We start from the raw sequence: 23492 nt of genomic DNA on the forward strand, positions 1-23492 counted from the left end.
AAAATATCAAAATTTTAAATCATTGATATGCTACTTTTAAATATATAAAAAAAATATTGTTTACCCAATCACGTGTCAAATTCACATTAAAATATTATTTATTTCAGTTTATGGCATTTCTTAAATATATCTCTTAAACATGTAAATTTTTGTAGAAAATAAATAAAAAGTTTGATATTTAATCAATAAAATAACTTATATAACAGTGTCAACCAATGTATATTTTCCGACTATTCAACTTAGGCACATGTTTAGTTCTAATAAAATATCAAAAGTTTAAAGAAAAAATTGATAAAATTCACAAAATAATATCACTCTTGATAATTTAAAACTCTTTTTAAGTATAAAAAAAACATTGTTCACCCATCACGTGTCAAATTCACATTGAAAACTCCGTACATAATTTACTTAAATTTATGTAATTTTTTTTAAATATGTCTCTGAAACATGTAAATTTTTATAATACAAATACAAAAATTAATATTTAATAAATAACATAATTTTTATAACCGTGTCAAACAAGCTATCTTCTTTGTCTTTTCAATTTAGACTTACATATTTAGTTTTAAAAAATATCAAAGTTTTAAAGAAAAAATTAAATAAAATTACATATAACATTACTTTTTATTGATATGCTAAAACTCTTTTTAAGTATATAAAAAATATTGTTTATCACATTATGTGTCAAATTCACGTTAAAAACATTATACATATAATTTATTTAAATTTTTACCAACATCACTAATAATTTAAGTCTATATTTTCTAAAATAACACCCTATAATTTGCACTCACACCCTACATACATCACCTCACACTATATCCTCCAACACAAATTTTTATCCATATATACGACTATCACATTATTCCCTCCAACACCATATAATTTATTCAAATTTGCACATATATACTTTCAATTACATTATCTCTTTGAACATTATATAATTCAATCAAATTTGAGCACATATATACCACCATCAAATTATCTCCTCAAAATTTGCATTGGCTTGGTTTCAAACTTTAATCTTAGTGTGAAAAGTGAATACTTTAAAAATTAGACAACTTGTGATTATTGAATTTTATTAATAATTTTTTGTGTTTATATATAAATATATATTTTGTAAGTAAATTTTGTATCCGCATTTTTATCCATTTTTCTCTCGAGTTAAATTCTAAATTGAAATATAAATTATTATATATATTCTTTTTCAAATGTAAAAAAATAAATTTGGCACAACCTATTGCGAAAAGACCTCCATGAACAATGAAAATCTTGTTGTTTATTACATGTGCGAAAAGCAAACAACAAAAAAATACTGCAAACAGTTCCACAAATGTTTTGTTTAACTTCGATCTAACCTCCCCCTCAAAACCATATATTTTATTCATGCTCTTGCTCTAATGAATTCCACTAGAGAGATATATAGCTGCAAGTTTTAATTCAGGGTTATGATGATATAAAAAAATAAAAATAAAAACAAAAACAAAGATGAAATAGAAGCACCAAACATATAAGCAATTATCATAAGAAAAAAACAGGATCATCATTGATATGTTATAAATAAAATCTACAGTATAGTGCATGGACGCAAAAACAATACTACAATTGCGAAAATTAAAATAACTGAAAACAGAACAAAAAATACCTTATGAATTCATGCACTTAAAGGCAAATAACGTGAGTGTGACTTCTATTGAAAAGGAACCTCTATCCACAAAGTCTCCATTAAATAGATAAATGGTTATTTTCTGATAGGAGCCCGTTAAGCTCAAAATATTTATTATATCAAAAACTGCAACAACAAAATAAAAATAATAAATTGTCAAATGTGATAGAAAGGTGAGAATATGCACTTAAAATGAACAGTACAAATAGTATAGCTAGCTTGACGGAACCTATGGATTTGATATGCCCTTAGGCACTGCCTCTAGAAGTGCACATTCAACCATATGAAGGTTTGTTGGACCGAAAGAATAGATGTCATATAATCTTTAAATAGAAATTTCGTTTGATCCACTTGCATTTACTGAATAAACAGACATGACACGACTTGTACATATTTGTTGTATTTCTATCCAAGGTTTTGAAAACCGTTTCGGTCATCAACCCGGGTGTTGTGCTTCGCTCCGACCGGTTCAATCGGTTCAACCACGGATTTTTTTTCTTCTTTTTTAAAAAAATAAATTTAAATATATTAATACATAAATTATATATATAAATTAATTAGACATATAAAAATAATCAAATAAATACTAATTGAACTTAATAATTGTCAATTATTTATATTATACCAAATATCCAATAATTCTCTACAATCAAATTAACAAAAAAAAAATAACCATAATTTCCTACAATCAATATAACAATCACACCAAATATGAAATATCTATAATTCCTTACAATCAAAAGATTCAAAACAACAATAACACCAATTAGTCAGCAAATTAATAAACCCACACATCACACTGAAGAACCCTAATTACAATACCTAAATTAAAAAACCCTAATTGAAGAATGAATCCTAATTACATATTCATTGTTTGCTGCTCATTCTCTTCTAAACCCTAATTAAACAATGAATCCTAATGGCATATTCATTGTTTGATGCTCATCAATGATAAACCAACATATTATCGGAAATACTACAAGAATTCATACTTACTGAAGATCTGAAGAACAGCCGAAAATTTGACAAACAAATGTAGATCTGAAGAACAGCCGAAGATCTAAAGTAGATAGTCGTGAGAAGAACAGTCGTCTTTCTCCTTCGTCTTCAACCTTTCTCCTTAGTCGTCTTCAACATATTTCTTCTTTCTTTCTCTCTGTTTCTGTTTACTGTGATAAGTTAAAGTCTAAAACAAAAGCAAAAAGTAATAATAAATATAGGCTCACAGCTCATTAATAGGTAGTATAGTACTGAGTACTGACAAAAAAAATAATTAAATATTATTATAATAATATTATAATAATAATTATATAAAATTTATATAATTTACTTTTCCAACCGGAAAAAACCGGTTTGTTTTTCAGGTTAAGCCGGCCGGTCGGACTGGATTTTGACCGGTTCGAAAGGTGACCGTTTTGAAGGCAAAACTCGGACCGCTCACCAAACCGTTTCGCGGTCGGACCGGTTGGACCGCCGGTCGGACCGCGTATTTTAAAACCTTGTTTCTATCACAACTCATGCAACTTTTGTGTTAATTATAATTTTAATAAAATTTTCAATTAACAAAATAGAAATAAAATGTGTAACTACCTGACCATGAGCATCACCACAAATAGTGAAATGCTTGTCATCTGGAACATTTATATAATAAGTGATGACAAAATCCGTAGCATCTCAGTATTAGGGACACTTATTTTTCTTTTAGGGGTAATGTTGTCATCCATTCATTCCTTTTGGGTGGCAATTTTGCATCAAGGTCTTCCAGGAGTACATCATCACCCTCCATGGATATACCTATCAGAAGAAAGTCATTTTCTAGAATTAAACATCTGTTCTTAACATGATTCATCACATCTCAACCGTGTGCACTATTTTCTTTTCTTTCAATTTTCATATCTGGTGACAGATTTAAGAGTGTGTGTGTGTATGGTGAGGAATTCACTTAAAATGAAATTAAACGAAACAATAATATCTGGTTGAAGGTGAACCTTGCATACCTATCCATTGTGCAGCAAATGAATAGTATTTGAGAAATTGACTGCATTAATAATATCTCCCAAAACCAACCTTTAAACTGTTTTTAAGATACATATACCTTAAACTCTTCTTGTTCCTCTTTTTGTTTGATTTTATCATCCAAGGCTTTCATCTGCATAAAAATCAACACTTAGCAATAAAAATCAAAAAACTAGATCCAACAACCCCACATGAACACAAAATTATTAATCTTAATGGTACATTTGAAAAGGACCCACAGCTGCACATTTTCTGGATCTTGTAAGTCCTCAAAAACCTTATTTAACTTAATAAATGCCTGATTAGTTTGAGGATAAGAACAATTGTCTAGATACACCATCAAAGACAAGTTCCAATACAACGCAATAGTTCAAAAGTGAAAAATAACTAGCCAACATCTATCGAAATGATGATAATAATACAATGGACAAACAAACTATAAATCTTGACATTTTCATTCATATATGTAATAGTCTTCTTCCAGCGTTAAGAGAATACTCAAAAGCCAAGTCATTTTTCTTTTCATTATATATTCTTCTTAATTACCTCTAGGAACCCTAATTCTTCTTCTTATTTCTTCTACCTACAACAACAAGTCTCTTCTATTACTATTGATCTTAATGAAGAAATTGATGTTATACACCCACATGTATCTGAAGCACCCACCACTAGAGGACTGTCAAACTATTTATTAGCAGAAACTCTTGCCAAACATTTAACCAAGTGTGGATTTGCAATTAACCAAACATACCCTTCTTCAATTATTTTCAATAAATTAACAGTTTATTGAAACTGACTATTATTCTTATTCAATAATAGGTTAAAGCTAATTAGGTGTGAAGAGTTAATACATATATGTCTGTCAGTTTTCTTTATGTAAGTTAATACATTTCTATCAAATTTTTTTTGTTGAGAGTTAACACTTTCTCCGAGAGTAGAGGAAAATCTCTCGGTAATTATTAAATATTTTTGCCGAGAGTCTTTAATTGCTTTTAGTGATAATTTTATCTCCGAGAGCTACAAATACTCTCACAGATACTCTTTTTTCTTTCACCACAACTGTATCACCGAGACCTTGTGAGAGCATTAATCGCACTCGGTGAATACTATCACCAAAAGTATTTTCTCTTTATTCAAGAGTTTTTGCTCTCCTTAAAAATCAATTTTTTACTAGTGATAGTTTACTCTCGCTATCATTACCAGGCTAGATCAGTTGGTGTTCCGCGTCCAATGTTTTCCAAAACATTTATGATAAAATATGTGTGTTAGAATTGGAAGAGGATGAAGATTTATTTCCCAACTAGAATCCATGTCATGCACCATTGACTCGTACCGATTTGTTGTTTATCATTGTAACCGAACGAAGGTCTTTTACGTTGAAAGGTTTATACATTTGAGGTTTGAATGGATTCCCCATTATCAGACCACATATGATATTTTTGTATGAATCCACGCTTAATCAAATGACTAAGGCACAAATCTGACGTAATGTACTTTTGAATACGATATTTTAAGCAAGGGCACCTTATTTTTTTACCATCCATATAACCATGTTGAGTTGTGGAAAATAAAATGAACTATTGCACTCCTTTAAAAAAATCTACATGCTTCTAGAGTATATCTTATACATCCAATCACGGTCAGACCATTTGCAATTATGTATATAATCTACAATATATATAATTTTGATGTACCTCTATTGTAACAATACATATTAAAAGCAAGAAAACTATGGTTATCTATTATAATGGATTAAAAGATCTTCATTCACTAAAATCAATATGTTAGTTAGGAGTTTAGTAATTAGTTAATAAATAATAGTAATATTAACATAAGTCAATGAATGTATATATATATATATTTATATTTATATATATATATATATAATGAAAGATAAGAATATATAAAGTAAGTGATGGAGTTTATAGATATGAAGTATAAATGTAGACATAATTACCTTAAAAACGTGATTAACTTGAAATGAAAAACCAATGTATTGATGTTTTAGATTTTGGTGACCAATGTATGAAGATTCTCTCAAATGTGGTGATGAATGATGGAGATTTAGAAAATAACTTGATCGATGAATGATGTAAAATAAAGAAGAAGGTAAGAAAAATGCAGAGAAAAGATGGTGATGGAATAAAAGAAAATGAAGAAGAAGAATTGAATAAGGTTAGTAAAGAAGTACATGGGTAGATGGGGTGGTTAAAATAATTAATAATTAGTTAACGCTAAAATTATTACTAATTAATATGTATAATATATTTGACATTCGATATGCACTAGTTCTTGTAATATACATCATATGGGTTAGTGCAAACACCAATGCAGTTAAATATTGTGGATGAAAGGGCTTGAAAAAGTTTATCCAAGCATACATGACATCTACTTCATATAGTTCAAAAATGGCTCAATTCTGAAAGAATTCTTGGAGAAAGGGCATACTTACATATGATCAAATTGCATAAAGCTGGAAAAGTGGTCAGAATAGATGAATCTATAGAGCATGCCAAAAGAAACTGCCCAAATTTGGTTCAAGCTCTGGAACATTCCAGCCCACATGCTTAAGCAATTAGTCATTTTGTAGGTACAATTGGGAAACCATTATATATGGACCCAATAACTGAAGGAGGAGAGCACTTGTCATTTGTTAGAATTAACATTGAAGTGCATCCTAGGAATGTCCTGCCAATGAAAATGACAATTGTTGATAGAAAAAGAAAGCACAATGTCATGGAGATCTCTTATGAATGGAAACCAAAAAGGTGTGCTTTCTGTAACACTTTTCTCCACAATAAATGTGATAAAGCTAAAGAAAAAGAGCATAAAAGCCAAGAATCAAAAAAGAAAAAGAAGAAATAAAAGGAGGATAAACTCAAAGATCAAACATTTGCAGAAGAAAGCAAGAAGAATTCCGAGAAAAAGGAAATCAGTAAAAGAAAGAAATTCAAGGGAATCAAGGTGAAGAGGATTTTTTTCTGTAATGCAAAGGATTATGATGAAAATGGAAGATGAACCTCAAGTTGTTCTTGAGGAAACTCAAGAGGAAAACACTTAAAATTTCAAAGCTAAAACAGAGAATTTTAAAACCGATAAAGAATATTCCAAAAACGATGTGGAGTCTGAAGATGAAACTAAAGATAAGGAAGACAAAAATACAGAAATTCAAGTTGAAGATAAAAAAGGTAAAATCCCTGAAATTCTTAGAAACAATTCTTTCTGTGAAAATTAGAACGAGCTCGTACAAAAAGAGAATTCAAAATGAGAAACAACAATACTCATCATCCTTTTCAATACAATCTTTTTTTATTGTTAGAGGAAGAGGAAGAGTAAGAGAAAGAGGAAGAGAAGGGGAAATAATGTATCTCAACGAAAATAGATGGCATGCGAAAGTCCCAGACTAGGAAGGTTAGGTTTGAATGTAGTTTTTTCTGTTTGTAATCTCTGTTTTTTAGAATGTATGAATGCTACTAATAAGTATTTTTAGGGTATTTTGATTGTCATCCTTAATCATAACTAGAGTTTGTCTAGTTTTGATTTCTGACCCTCCCATTTTGGGGATTTTAATGAAATGTTTTAACCATTTTTTAAAAACAATATGCCAATGCAATATAATTTTCTAAATGAGTTATTGCAAAATTTAGTGCACACTAATATTTGTACTCAAGAGTTGAAAAATAATTACAATATATGTCATTTGATATGCACTAGTTCTCGCAATACATATATCATTCATTAGTGCAAATGTTAACGCAAAAGTGAATTATTACAAAGATTACTGCAAAATAATACACGAAATTAATGAGCTTTAAGTAATTATTTGAACTATCTAATTAAGTATTAACTTCAATATCTAAAATATTAATCAGTAAATCTAAAATATTAATATTACTGATAAAGTGGTTTTTTTAACTAAAATATAATTTTCTATCCCATTAATATAATTATTTTATTATATTATTCATTAATTATAATAAAAAATATTCTTAATTATTGGGTTATTAATATATATATATAATTATTTTTGAATTGTTGTTATCTTGAGTGATTATTTAATATTTATTGGGCGAAGTCTTGTTAGTAAAATATTTAAATAAATAACTTGTCCCATTATTTAGTGATTATGTAAGAGTTTTTTTAGGTTTTTATCTTGAATGGAAGAAGAATAATTGTAGAAGGTTAAATTAACAAGTATTTGGATTGAAAAATGATTACAATACTTGACATTCGATATACACTAGTTTTTGAAATACACATCTTATGGGTTAGTAAAAACACTAATACAATATAATTTTTAAATGGGTTATTTAAAAAATTAGTGCACACTAATACACGAGATTTGTACCCGAGAGTGGAAAAATAATTACATCATTTGGTCTGCACTAATTTTGCAATACACATCATATTCATTAGTGCAAATAATAAAGCAATTTAATTTTTTATAGACATAACAACTACGTTTGTACTGATAGGTATACAAAATTTTGAAAATATATTCTAAGTATAAATTTATTAAACTTACTGCAATGATATTGCGAGAAGTTTGTAAACAATTATATTTAATAGGGTTAGCAACTACGTTTACACTAATAGGTTTGAAATTTTTTGAAAATATATTATAAGTATAAATTTATATAACTTACTGCAAATGTTATTGCGAACAGATTATGAACGATTATTTTTTATATGCATAGCAACTACGTTTGCACTGATGTTTATGCAAAATTTTGAAAATATATTCTAAGTATAAATTTTTAACACTTACTGCAAATGTTATTATAAGAAGTTTATGAACGATTATATTTAATAGGGTTAGTAACTACGTTTGCATTGATGGGTTTAAAATTGTTTGAAAATATATTATAAGTATAAATTTATATAATTTACTGCAAGTTTTATTACGAACAGATTATGAACGATTATTTTTTTTATTATAAAAATAGCAACTATGCTTGCAATGATGGGTTTGAAAATAATTAACAAGTAAAAATTTAAATAAATTATCACAAATCCTACTGCGAACAGATTTAGAATATTTCAAAAGATATTTTAAAATACTAGTGTAATATATTTTGCAATGATACTCTATCATAGTACTGCAGATCTACTCGCGAAGCGATTATTTATTTGTGTTACTGCAATATATAGTACAAATATAATTAACAAAGCAATCACAGTTATTTCATATTTATATATGCAATATAAATTTTTTGAAGAAATATTATATTTTTCATTTTAAGTGATATACATATTTTGTAATATATATTTTTTGTATTTTATCTTACGTAAAAATACCTTGTTATTATAATAATTGATGTAGCATTTGCAATGATTAGTTATTTTGTTGTAATGTCAAATACAGTTCTTAAAAATTAGTATTAATAAATTATTTGTTGCAGGAAAATGCGATAATTTAGCAGCTTTTTTTGTAGTGGACAAATAATAACATTTTCTTATTAGAGTATTGAAATATATCCTAAACATAGGAATGAAGACAGATAATGATCTAGACACCAAAATATTTTTTTTAAGAAGATGTTAGTTGTGGTTCATGGATGTCCATATAGGATTTGAGATTTTTTTTCTTAGTGATCAATTATATGTTTTAAATTTTAAAATTTACTTAGTAAGATAATATATATATATATATATCAATTCTTACTAAAATAAAATAGATAACAGGTCAATTTAATCAAATTCTACAATTTTTATCCAACATGTACAATTAACCATAGTTCACCTCTAGTCAAAACTAAGACTAAGGGAAATCATGATTAAATTTGTTTATAGTATTTGAGATTTAGTTGTTCTTTATAAGATGATTCCAATCAAATAATAAATTAATTTGATATTTGTTGTGTTCTTGGAAGTGGAAGAAGGAGAACCCCAAGCCATTGGGGACGCCTGGGCTGCCTGATTGCGCTTCTTGAGGATGGAAGGAACCGCATGTCACGTAAAAAATGGAAGCATAAAAATAATCAACTCGGTGATATCTACGTTAGGCGTCTGGGGCTAAACGGGTCTCCCGTGCAGTGCCGGACCTGAGATTTCGAGGCCTGAGGCGAGCCCAAAACTTGGTGCACTCAAAGCTTAATATTCATACATATATTTTTTATCCATTTAAATATAATAGTATTTGTAACATAAATTCTAGAAATAAAATATCATCAAAATAATATGTCATAAATAAATACTAAAAAAAACAAAGAAGATCCAATCAAAATATAAAATTCATGTTCCGAACTAGTACATAGTCACTTGAATATTACTCGTCTCACATTTTTTGAAGCGAAAGTATTGATCAAGTTTGCATAATCAACTTTTTCAATAATTTTTTTCTCAATGGATAACATAGCTAACCCATTTAGTATTTCTTGTGACATAGTCGATCGAAGATAAGTTTTAATCAACTTCAATTTGGAAAAACTCCTTTCTACAGATGCAACAGTAACTGGTATAGTCAGCAAAACTCGATATACGATATAAGAATTTGGATAACAACCATCCATTTTTTTCAAATAATTCAGCAAATTAAATCGCTCTTTTTGCTTCTCCGGGTAATGAATTTCTTAACAACTTTATTTCTAGAAATAAATTTGATCCATCAACATCGGAGTGCCCATCATGTGTTAAAAGAATTTTGAAGATTGACACATGAGCTCAAGAAACCATCATCATCAATAGACTTCAACTTCTCCAAACTAAATAAAAACTCAAAGGTTTCTTCGTACTTTTGAAATTGCTCAAACTGAGTTTGAAGTGAAGAAAGAGCTTGATCAATTATAAATAAGAAGTAATTAACTCGAAAAGATTCTTTAGGAGATTGAGTTACTTGTTCACTATTGATATCATCAAATTGTCTCTTTTTCCGAATGATGCGTTTTTCTCGGAAAATATGTTCAATTCCCATTTCACTTGCAATATATTCGGCTTCAACCAAGGCTTGATCAAATCCAGATTCTCTAAACTCTTGGAGAAAAGAATTAAGCTCCTTTAACTGTCCGATAACAACATCAATATCCATTTTTTCTAATTGGAGAAACTTACTGACAATGTTAATCTCATATAATAACTTGTACCAAATTATCATTCCGGTTAGGAATTCAAAATTCTCAAGTTCAAATGATGCCAAGCCCTCAGTTTCACTCTTTATTTTTGAGTCATAAGAAGTGTTTGACAAATCAATTAAAGCATCTCGTATTTTTGAAGTCTGGTCTTTTATGGGCTTCACACTTTCAACTTGGCTTTCCCATCGTGTTTGTGATAATGACTTGACCGTAAGACCTTGTACATGATCTTTGAAGATTTTCCACCGCTTGGTAGAAAAAGAGAATAATGAATATATGCGTTGTATAACACCAGAAAAGGACATCGCTTTAGGAAAACAATTTACCATATCACATAGTGTGAGATTAAGACTGTGGCATCCACATGGAGTGTAGAAATATCTAGGATTAATTTCAAGTAATCTATTTTGTACACCCTTGTGCTTGCCTTTCATATTAGATCCATTGTCATATCCTTGACCTCTTATATCATCAATCGCAAGTTCGAGATTGCTCAAAATATTTTTAAGCTCTATAAAAAGCCCAAACCCAGAAGTTTCATTAACTTTCAAAAATCCAATCCAAAATTCTTTAACCACTATTGCATTTTGTCCCAATTTCCTGGATCATCAACATTTAAAGGAAACAAAATCTTTTAATTTATATCTCCATCAGTGTCACTTTTAGGCATACTCATCGTTCTTATTTTCAGACTGTTTTGGGTCTTCATTGCGAAGTTCATTCAATTGACCATGTTCCCGATCATTCAACTTATCATCGATGTCATTCTAGTTCACTTGCTCTACTATTTGATCGCTTGTGAAATACTTATTAATGATTTCTATTTGACATTGAATTAAAGCATCTTCCTTTTATTTTTTCTTTCTTTTTTCTGCCCTAGACAATTGTTTTCTTATAATAGGCATGCTTGATAAAACTCTAAATGTTAATCTGCATTAAAAATTTATAGATTAACCAGCATTCTATGAATCTATGATTAACCACAATGTTGCACTTCAACTATGCAATAATGCAAGATACAGATTGTGAATCCGCCATTTCACCAGACAAGTTCTCAACAACCAAAAATAATCAAGTAAATCGAACCAAAATCTCACCAAAATCGGAGGAAAAACTCTAGTGGGCAGTGGCACAGTGCCGAGAAACAAGGCTGGAACGAGCGAAAAAGGCCCAAAAGCTCGGGGAAGGAGACGACCGAGTTTTCTGCTCCGATTCCGGCAAGCTGGAGGATCGACGACAGGCTTGGGGTTTGGGGGAAGTGTTTCCTTTTCTTTTTCCAGAATGTTTGTTCTTATTTTTTTTCCTTGATTTTGTTGATAAATGGGAATCGTGCGATTCTTTTCTCCAAATAAGATAGTGTTTTTTACTTTTATTTTTTTAGATACAAATAAAGTTAGGACTTATCATTGATAGGTTAAGCCCATGAACATATCATTATAATTTTTTTTAAGATTTTGGTGCCCCAAAAATATTTGGGTCTGAGGCAATTGCCTCACTTATTACACAGCAGGTCCGGGCCTGCTCCCGTGGGTGCCCCTTCAGTTTCTGTCTTGCCCTGACCTATTGCTGATCAGTTAACACCGGGTTGATCAGGTGATCTGTCCGGATGGCCGCGTCTGGCTTGGTCTTGTGGCCACCCAAGTGGTCTCGACAACTTTTTTTTACGACAATCTTAAAAGAAAAAAAAATTCTGCAAAACAAATAAGACACATTAGTTCAACATATATTTAATCTATTTAATTATATCATTTTGGATTTTATTTGAAATAGTCTGGAATTTAATTATTTTGTAATACAATGTTTTCAAATAATTATTTATTTTATACCCGTATAATTAACTTATATAGAAATTTTATAAATTTGTTGGTTTGTAATTATTTTAAATTATAAATTGACAGTAATATACAATATTATAAATTATAGAGTTTACTCTAGTTTTAGTTTATTCATTTTATATCTGCTAGTATTAAATCATACAGTTACATTAAAATGACATAAAAAGAAAGAATATTAGACATGAAAACAAATGTCTCAATGCACTTGAAAAACCTTTTAAAAAAAGTGAGATGGACTTTCCATTTTACTATTATTGGGAACTGAAAACATGCATTGGCTCTCATTTTCATTATATATTCAACAACCACCCGTCACTATACGTACCCCTCCATTCAGATATGATGTCTATCGACGAACTCTCACAAAGGGACCAAACAACAATTCTGGAGTGGTTGGAAAAGCTCAGGGTTTCATTATTACCACGAAACACTTTGCACAATCCGATTTCAACATTATTTATCTAACGTTTGATTCTTATGAGTACTCGGGCAGTCTTAGTGTGGAAGCTAACGATGAGCCACAAAAGAGGATACAAAAGCTTAGGGTGGTGGGAGGAACAGGTTCCTTTGCGTTTGCTCGTGGATTCGCCATTTTTTCACAGACAATTGAGCGGGGAATGAAGTTTCCTTTGATTAGTTTCCGCATAAAACTGCATTTGCGATATCCAAGGATGAAGAATTTAAAATCCTAATGGTTAGAGTCTGAATTAAGAACAGCCAATGCACTTGGGAAAATTACAAGATTTGAAATGATAAGTTTCTCGATTAATTATTGTCACCTAATAATTTTGAGTAGAAAATATATAACATGCTTCAACAGATGTATGCATCTTAATTTCTAGTTTGTTTTTTAAAATGTTAGTTTTATTAATAAGCTTGCCCAGAAAACAAATTTTAATCTTACTATTATACTAAGTGTTGAACATTAAATAACAATTCTGACAATTAGTTGAATTGATTAATTCCATATTTATTTTCAAAGTCAGGTAGTAGGATCAGGCTAGCTAATGGAGTTCGTTCCAAGCATATATAATGTTTACTAGTAGGATGTTATTGAGTTGGGAAGTTAAAAACTTTATTATTATACTCATTTTAAATAACAAAACAATATAAATTAACAAAATAAAATTGTGATGATTAGACACTAAATAAGTGGTCAAAAACTGATTAAAATATTTTAAAATAAAAGTAAAAAGTTGGATTCATTTGGGTATTTTTGTGTGAAATTTCAAATTTCAAAATTAATATTATAAATTAGTATAATAATTGTCATTAAAAATGTTAAAATACGTCACTAATATTACAATAAAAAGTTAACATCACGGAAAATAACATAATCGAATAATCGAACAAAAATGATCGTATTTACAAATAAAAGATAAAAGCTCAAGTAAAATCTTATATCATTTTTTAAATTACATCTTTCAAATACATAATATTTTACAGATATAAAATGGTAAGTTGTTTTTTTAACTGTGTAACAAGATTTACATGCTCAAGTCACAAAATAATTAGTAAAAACGGTTTATAATTTCTTCAAATAAAAAATAGAGAAATTCGCTAACTTTTATGTCATTTTCTTAAATATGTCTATCACACATAAAATTTTATAAACAAAAATAGAAACATGTTTGATATTTAAAAATAACAAGACTTATAGAATCGTGTCTACAAATTTATCTTTTCAATTTAGACCTACATGTTTATTTCTAATAACATATCAAATATTTTTTAAACAAAATTGATAAAATTCACAAATAACATCACCCTTTATTGATAAGTTAAATTTCTTTTAATTATATAAAAAATTATTGTTTACCCATTACTGTCAAATTCACATGGAAAACACTGCACATATTTGCACCAAGATCACTAATAATTTAAGTCTTTATAATTTCTAATTAAATGTCTTTCAAACATTTAATATATAATAAATAGCATGACTTATATATTTTTGACTTTTCAATTTAGACCGACATATTTATTTCTAATAAAATATCAAAAATTTACAGAATAATAGATGAAATTCACAAATAACATATACAAAAACTCTTTAAATATATATATATAAATAAATAAATAGTGTTCACCTCATTACATGTCAAATTCACATTGAAAACTTTACATATAATTCACTCAAATTTGCACAAATATGACTTAAGAATTTAAGTTTTTATAATTTTAAAATTAACACTATATAATTTACCTACACATTTAGGAGTGTTCAATATTTGGTTTGAATTGAATATCTGACTAAATTTAAATTCACTAAATTTGAATAAACTGAATTCAAATTTCATTTTCGATTATCCAATCGAATTTTAAATCGATTCGAATTCAAATACGATTTTAGAATTGGTTTTCGAGTTGGGGTTTCAACTCGAAACAAAACCGAAAACCGAATTTATTTTTCATTATTTATTTTATTATATATTATATTATTTATTATATATAATATATTATATATAATAATTTATTTATTTTATTATATATTATATAATACATAATAATGTCTATCTAATTTTCTAAACCCATTTCATCTGCCCACCTAATATATATTCTTGTAAATCTAATTATTCAGTCGTCCACATCATATATATATATATATATATATATATATATATATATATATATATATATATATATATATATATATATATATATTCTCTAAACATAATCCCTTTCTATATTCAAATCATATCTCTACCTTCGTCGTTTATATTTTCTTAACATAATCCTTCAGTCAACACTCCTCCATCATCTCTATTCTCTTAACCTAATTCTCTATTTTTATAGAAAAGAGCTTTCATAAACTATCAGCCGTCCACTTAAAAAATGAGACTATTAATATAATCTCGCTATATTTGTCATTTAAACTTGGATCAATTGATTCTGTTAAAATCTCGAGTTTGACTCTTAAAATTTTAAGATTTCACATGTCTGATTTTAAGTAAACTCTTAAATTGGTAAAATTTTACGATTTTAAATTTATAATAATAAGATTTTACGAGTTTATAAATAATTTCGATTTTATACTATTTTACTTTTAAAAAAACAAATTTATATTTAATAATTAAAAAAAAGCTATTATTTATTAAATTAATTAATTAATATAATTAATTTTGTAAGTATAATTTTTTATAGTGTTATTTATTTTTGTTAATTTTTAATTAATTTTATATTTAAATATATATTTTTTAAATAGCTAAGTATAAAATACTTGATTATATATATATATATATATATATATATATATATATAAATAATATAAAATTATTATTTTTTCAAATTAAACTCTTACTATTCAAGTAAACTCTAGATTTCCGAGTTTATAACGGACTAACGATTTTACGTAAACTCTCAATTTTGACAGCATTAGCCTTGATATATCTATTCCGTTCATCATCTATTTCGAGTTCAATATCTATCTCATTGTTCAACATCTATCTTCGTCTTTCAACATCTTATTCAAATTTTGTTTTGAATTAAAATAATTTGAATTCAAGATTTGACAATTAAAAATGAAAATCGGTTCAAATTTGAATTATCGATATTCGAACCGAATATCACATTCGAATTCAGTTTTATTAAAATTTATTCGAATTCAGTTCGGTTTTTGAATTGGCTAAAAAAATAAAAATTCGATGAAACCGAACTGAGGCACTCGAATAATTTGAAAACCGAATCGATGAATACCCCTGCCCACACCTTTCAATATATATTATTTTCTTAAATATGTCTCTCAACCATATAATTTTTTATAAAAGAAAATAAAAAGTTTGATATTTAATAATTAACATTACTTATATGACCAGTTTAGACATACATGCTTAGTTTTCTAATAAAATATCAAAATTTTAAATCATTGATATGCTACTTTTAAGTATATACAAAAATATTGTTATCCAATCACGTTTCACATTAAAAACTCCACATATAATTTATTTCAGTTTATGTCATTTCTTAAATATATCTCTTAAACATGTAAATTTTTGTAAAAAATAAATAAAAAGTTTGATATTCAATAAATAAAATAACTTATATAACAGTGTCAACCAATGTATATTTTCCAACTATTCAACTTAGACACATGTTTAGTTATAATAAAATATCAAAAGTTTAAAGAAAAAATTGATAAAATTCACGAAATAACATCATTCTGTATTGATAATTTAAAGCTCTTTTTAAGTATATAAAAAAAATATTGTTTACCCATAACGTGTCAAATTCACATTGAAAACTCCGTACATAATTTACTTGTACATAATTTACTTCAATTTGTGTCATTTTCTTAAATATATCTCTGAAACACGTAAATTTTTATAATCAAAAATACAAAATTTGATATTTAATAAATAACATAATTCTTATGACCAACATAATTCTTATGACCGTGTCAACCAAGGTATCTTCTTCGTCTTTTCAATTTAGACATATATATTTAGTTTTACAAAAATATCAAAATTTTAAAGAAAAAATTTAAAAAATCACATATAACATCACTCTTTATTGATATGCTAAAACTCTTTTTAAGTATATAAAAAAATATTGTTTATCACATTACATGTCAAATTCACGTTAAAAACATTATACATATAATTTATTCAAAATTTTAACAGCATTACTAATAATTTAAGTCTATATTTTCTAAAATAACACTCTATAATTTGAACTCACACCCTACATACATCACCTCACACTATATCTTCCAACACAAATTTTTATCCACATATACCACCGTCACATTATTTCCCAACTCCATAAAATTTATTCAAATTTCCACCTATATACTTTCAATTACATTATCTCCTTGAACATTATATAATTCAATCAAATTTGAGCACAAATACACCACCATCAAATTATCTCCTCAAAATTTGCAATTGCTTGGTTTCGAACTTTAATCTTAGTGTGAAAAATGTATACTTTAACAATTAGACAACTTGTGATTATTGAATTTTATTAATATTTTTTTATTTATATATAAATATATATCTTGTAAGTAAATTTTGTATCCGCATTTTTATCCATATATTGTCCCGCGAGTTAAATTCTAAATCGAAATATAAATTATTATATATACATTCTTTTTCAAATGTAAAAAAATAAATTTGGCACAACCTATTGTGTATCGAACTTAAATTGAAAAATAAAGCAAAAAAATAAATAAATAAATAAATATAACAAACTCGACTGTCTTGTCATGTCATTTCGATATATTTTTTATTTTTCAAGGTAATAGCGCGAATATTATTTATAATTTCTTAAATAACACCCTCAAATATTTACTCACACCATACATATACCACTATCATAATATCTTTTTAACATATATTTGCACCCACATATATTATCCATGCTATCTCCTCCAAAACTATTTAATTCATTCAAATTTGTACAAACATTTACACTAATCATATTATCCCCTTAAACACATATAATTTATTTATTTAAATTTGCACATATATATATACAATCATCAAACTATCATTCAAATTTTCCTCAAAATACAATTCACTCAAATTTGCACTTTCATGGATTCAAACAGTCTTGAATATCTAATGTAAGATATGGGTGGAAAATTACTAATATTTTTAGTACATCGAAAGTACCATATTGTAAAATATCAAAAATATTGATATAGTATGGATATGAGTGTTTCAAAATTTTTCTATATCGGTATACCAGCCTGACCTGGTCGATCGAGAGACTGCATATGCCACCCACTTCCCATAAGCCCCAAAATTTAAATATATAATATATTATATAAATTTCAAATACTACAAAAAAAACCTGTCGATTTGCAACCGACGGTCTGCAACAATATTTTCTTTAAAATTGGTCATTAGCCATTGTCTTAGCATTATACCAAATATATTGCAAATCGACCAATTGCAAATTTGCATTATTGAGTACAATACTGGTTCTCATAAGTTTTGCACTAAAAGGGTGAATTGGATCAAACTGACTGGTAAAAGTTACTAATTGAACATAAAGAGACACTAATCGGCACGATCGACACAATCGGCACGAACAACATGGTATCAACTCTAATAACTAGGTCGTTCATTCATCTGCAAAGCTTGGTTGAAAAATTATGGTTTCTAGTTTACCCTGTTCTATAATAGTTAGGGTTTTTAGTGTACCCTATTCTATTATTGCTCTATTTTGTTGTTGTGTTATGCTATTCATCAAAATGGAAGAAAGAAAAACAATAAGAACAAAAAAGTCAATGAATTTGTGATGGAAGGAGCAAGAGAGGTAGCTGAAAATGAAATCGATAGGATTGCTGAAGAAATTATCCATGAAAAGCAGGAATGCAGCAAAGGTAAAGAACCGATTACTGATATAAATTCTGAAGAAAGTGCAGTTGAAAAACAAGAGAAAAATGAAGGAATATGGAAGGTTGTGTATAATTAAAGAGCAAACCTCTTTAGACTTAAAAATTAAATCACAAAGCTATTGATGCATGCCAAAAAAGGAGAGATTGTTCTCAACAACGAGAAAATACAGCAAACAACCGTCCAATTGAATATACATTATCTTTAAGATTGGAACCTACTGAAGAAATACGAAAAGATAGTAAACTGGTCAGTGAAAACAATAAGGGAGCTAATGAAGTCCCCCAAATCAAAGACCTATACTATCGGGAGCAATTCCAACTGGAAGGTAAATGAAATCTGAAAAAATAATGCAGAAAAAATAGTAGAAGATCATGCATATAAAAGTCAAATCTACTTGGGTGAGTTTAAAACAAAAGTTGAGATTCTCAATTCTCCTTTTGAATTTAAATTGCCCACTGAAGTGGAAGAGAAATGCGTCAAAGAATGAGAAAATGTAATTGTTGGGAACTATATAGGAAATAACCGTGTATCCTTTCTAGACACTAAGGAATCACTAATGAAACAATGTGAGTAGAAAGGACTAGAGAAGGTTTCTGCCAACATCCATGATCTCTATTTTCTACAATTCAAAAAAAAACAAACTTGGATGATATTTTAAAACTTGGGCATACGTATATTGGATCCAACTGTATGGAGTTTGAGAGATGGTCTCAAGAATTGAGCCTTCTAAGAAAGTCAAAGGAAACAGCCCAAATATGGTTCAAACTTAGGAACATTCCAGCACACATGTATAAGACACTTATTTTTCTTATAGGATAATGTTGTCATCCATTCATCCCTTTTGGGTGGCAGTTTTGCATCAAGGTCTTCCAGGAGTACATCATCACCCTCCATGGATATACCTATAAGAAGAAAGTCATTTTCTAGAATTAAACATCTGTTCTTAACATGATTCATCACATCTCAACCGTGTGCACTATTTTCTTTTCTTTCAATTTTCATATCTGGTGACAAATTTAAGAGTGTGTGTATGGTGAGGAATTCACTTAAAATGAAATTAAACGAAACAATAATATCTGGTTGAAATTAAACGAAACAATAATACCTATCCATTGTGCAGCTTCATGCATAAAGCAAAATGAATAGTATTTGAGAAATTGACTGCATTAATAATATTTCCCAAAACCAACCAAAATATTTTTGAGATACATATACCTTAAACTCTTCTAGTTCCTCTTTTTGTTTGATCTTGTCATCCAAGGCTTTCATCTACATCAAAAATCAACACTTAGCAATAAAAAACAAAAAAATAGATCCAACAACCACACATGAACACCAAATTATTAATCTTAATGGTACATTTGAAATGGACCCACAACTGCACCTTTTCTGGATCTTGTAAGTCCTCAAAAAACCTTATTTAACTCAATAAATGCCTAATTAGTTTGAGGATAAGAACAATTGTCTAGATACACCATCAAAGACAAGTTCCAATACAATGCAGTAGTTGAAAAGTGAAAAATAACTGGCCAACATCTATCGACATGATGATAATAATACCATGGACAAACAAACTATAAATCTTGACATTTTCATTCATATATGTATCAGTCTTCTTATTACCAACAATATTAACTCACTTTTTTATATTAATTTTAGACCAATGTCTTTTTAAGTGGAGGGTTAGAAAAACATCCGACACTATGACCCCAACTTCATTGAATGTGCTTTCAATATTTACTCTCATTATATTAGTAAGCCTTAAGCAAGTGACTTTCTCACTAATATATGGTCACTCACATTAAGATAATATATATATATATATATATATATATATATATATATATATATATATATATATATATAATGGCTCACACGAACTGCAAACTGAAACAGTTGATGAGTTTGACTGCTCATAATTAAAAGAACAATTCCTAAATAGAATGAAAATGCACAGAAAATAAAATATAGGAATTGAGTTATATAAAGTGATTATTACAACAAGATGATACCTCTTTTTGACATTTCAGTTGGCATCTTTCTGTTCACTTCAAGAACATCGTAAGGGTTGTCAACTTATGAGCATCTCTCTTGTTTGTAGAACAATCTGGAAAGCGTATATGTATCAAAAGCACAGAACACATATATTTTTATAAGTTTTGTTCTTTGCACAGAGTACCACAACTTCTAGTATCACTTATGTAACAGAACAGAAAGTGAAACGGAACAGAACAATCACATATACACAGAACATAACAACCATATATATACACACACAAAGTGAAACAAAATAGAACAATCCTATATACTCAGAAAAGAACAACCAATCTCATATGTGTACATATTAACACTACAGTTGAAAACCTACTATTGAAACAAATACAAAGATGCTCATTGAAACAAACATATACAAACTATGTACATTTTGTTGAAAGAAACTTGTGATTAGGAAAGTGGATGGTAGAATTAGGTTTTTGATCGACGGGATTAAGGTTTCGGCTGGAGGAGGGTTTCAATCGACGGAGACAATGGAATATGGTAGTGTCGTGACTTTACATTCAATCACGATATAAATCTCACAATAATAGTTTCGTAGAATAGATAAAGAAGAACAGAACGAGTAAAAGAACAGAATGAGAACAAAATAGATAGAAGAACAGATTGAATATAAGAATAGATTGATAAAAGAAACAGAATGAATAGAAGAAATAGAAATTGAGAGTTTATTAGGGTTAGGGTTACTAGGAGCGACAACTCTAGTAATTAGAAAGAGAAAGTATAACAATTTAGACTACCAAAAATATATTCCCTCTCCTTACAATTCTATCCTTATTTATAGACTAACAAATTATAAAATAACCCTTAAAAGATATAACTACGTCTATTTCAACCCTCAGTAATTTTGGAAATAGAATCCTCATCTTTGGAAATAGAATCCTCATTGTTGTGAATATTAGATTCATAACATCCCCTTCCCCTTAAGAACTTCCTTGCTCTTTTCGAACGTGGCTTCTGCATCGGAAACGGTTTACAGAATTCAGGAATTTGGGCTGATAACAGAGTTGTAGACTCAGCATTCATAAAAAATAGTTGACCCCCAAAACAATCGTCACCTTTCTTCACATTACGAGCTACGTCGTCCCCTATCATTAAATAAAAGGAATTGCCCTCTTTATCACCCGACAGTCGAATATTCTCACCTGATAACCTAGCTTTCATAACTCTCGCCTCGAAATCAAGACTCACTGGTCCATATTTAGTCATCCAACCAACTCCCAAAACCATATCATAACCTCCCAACTTGATCGTTCGGAAGTCTAGTAGAAAATCATGACTTTGCATTTTCCAAGCCAAATTTGTGCATAAGAATCGACTAAATATTCTGTCTCCGCCTACAATAGTCACCCCCATAGGCATTGTTTCCTTTAGAACACAACCCAACTGAGATGCAGTACCCTCATCAATAAACGAATGCGTACTACCACTATCAATTAATATAGTGATTTTCCTTTTCTTGAGTTGCCCAAGAATCTTGAGCGTAACATTTTTAGCACTCCCATTAAGAGCGTGCATTGAAATCGAACCCCCGTCGTTAACTCCTTCGACTCTAGCCTCCTCTTTAGCCTTAAGACAGTCATCATAGATATATTCGGCTTTAGACTCCTCTTTATCTTTAAACCAGTCATCTATCTCGTCTTCCATTACTTCAATATTGAATAACTGATGACGATTGGGGAAAACGTGATCTTTGGAATATTTTCCGTCACACTTGAAACAAATACCTTTAGCACGTTTTTCTCTCATTTCTGCAAACATTAGATCTCTAACTGGTATTTCAGTAGTATTTTCGTTAATAGTTGGTTTAAACGTACCTTGTTGGTTATTACTCCATGGAGGTTTTGGTTGTGTTTCATTTGAGGTCTGAGTTGACAATTTGGTGAACAATTTCTTTTCCTTACCAAGAGGTTCGAGGAATTCGTCCTTCACCTTAACTAGTTTTATTGCCTGATCTAATGTCACTGGTCCTGCCATCTTTAAAACCCCTCTCCATTCAGGTCGTAAGCCTCCCATGAAACTCTTCACATAGTATTCGTCGTTCTGTGGAAAACATTTAGCTGCAACCAATGCTCTTAGCTCTCGCCATTGATAGATATAGTCTTTCAAAATTCTTGTCTGTCTCAACTGATTAAATTCTATTATCACATCTTGGTGTCCCTCTTCTTGAAACGCTAATAACACCTCTTCAGAGAATTCTTCCCAATTTGGCAATGGATGATCTCCCGCGGTCCGTATCGAATTATGACTTGTAGTTTGTTTCCGAACTTTGTTCGACCGGCTGTTTGTCTGGCTTTCTGTAAATACCATCTCTCTCGTAAAGGGTTGCTCCATAACCAGATCTCGACTGTAGTGGATGTGTATTTGAACCTCCTCCTTTGTCTTCGGTTGATTTATTATTTGTGTTTGAATTCTTGGATTCCAACAGCCTTATTATAGATTCAAATTTTTCAGCGTTAGCTTTCTGCATAATCTCGAAGTTACGAGCAATTTCTTCCTTATTTTG

Source organism: Impatiens glandulifera, chromosome 1, assembly GCF_907164915.1.
Source record: "Impatiens glandulifera chromosome 1, dImpGla2.1, whole genome shotgun sequence".
NCBI lineage: Eukaryota > Viridiplantae > Streptophyta > Magnoliopsida > Ericales > Balsaminaceae > Impatiens > Impatiens glandulifera.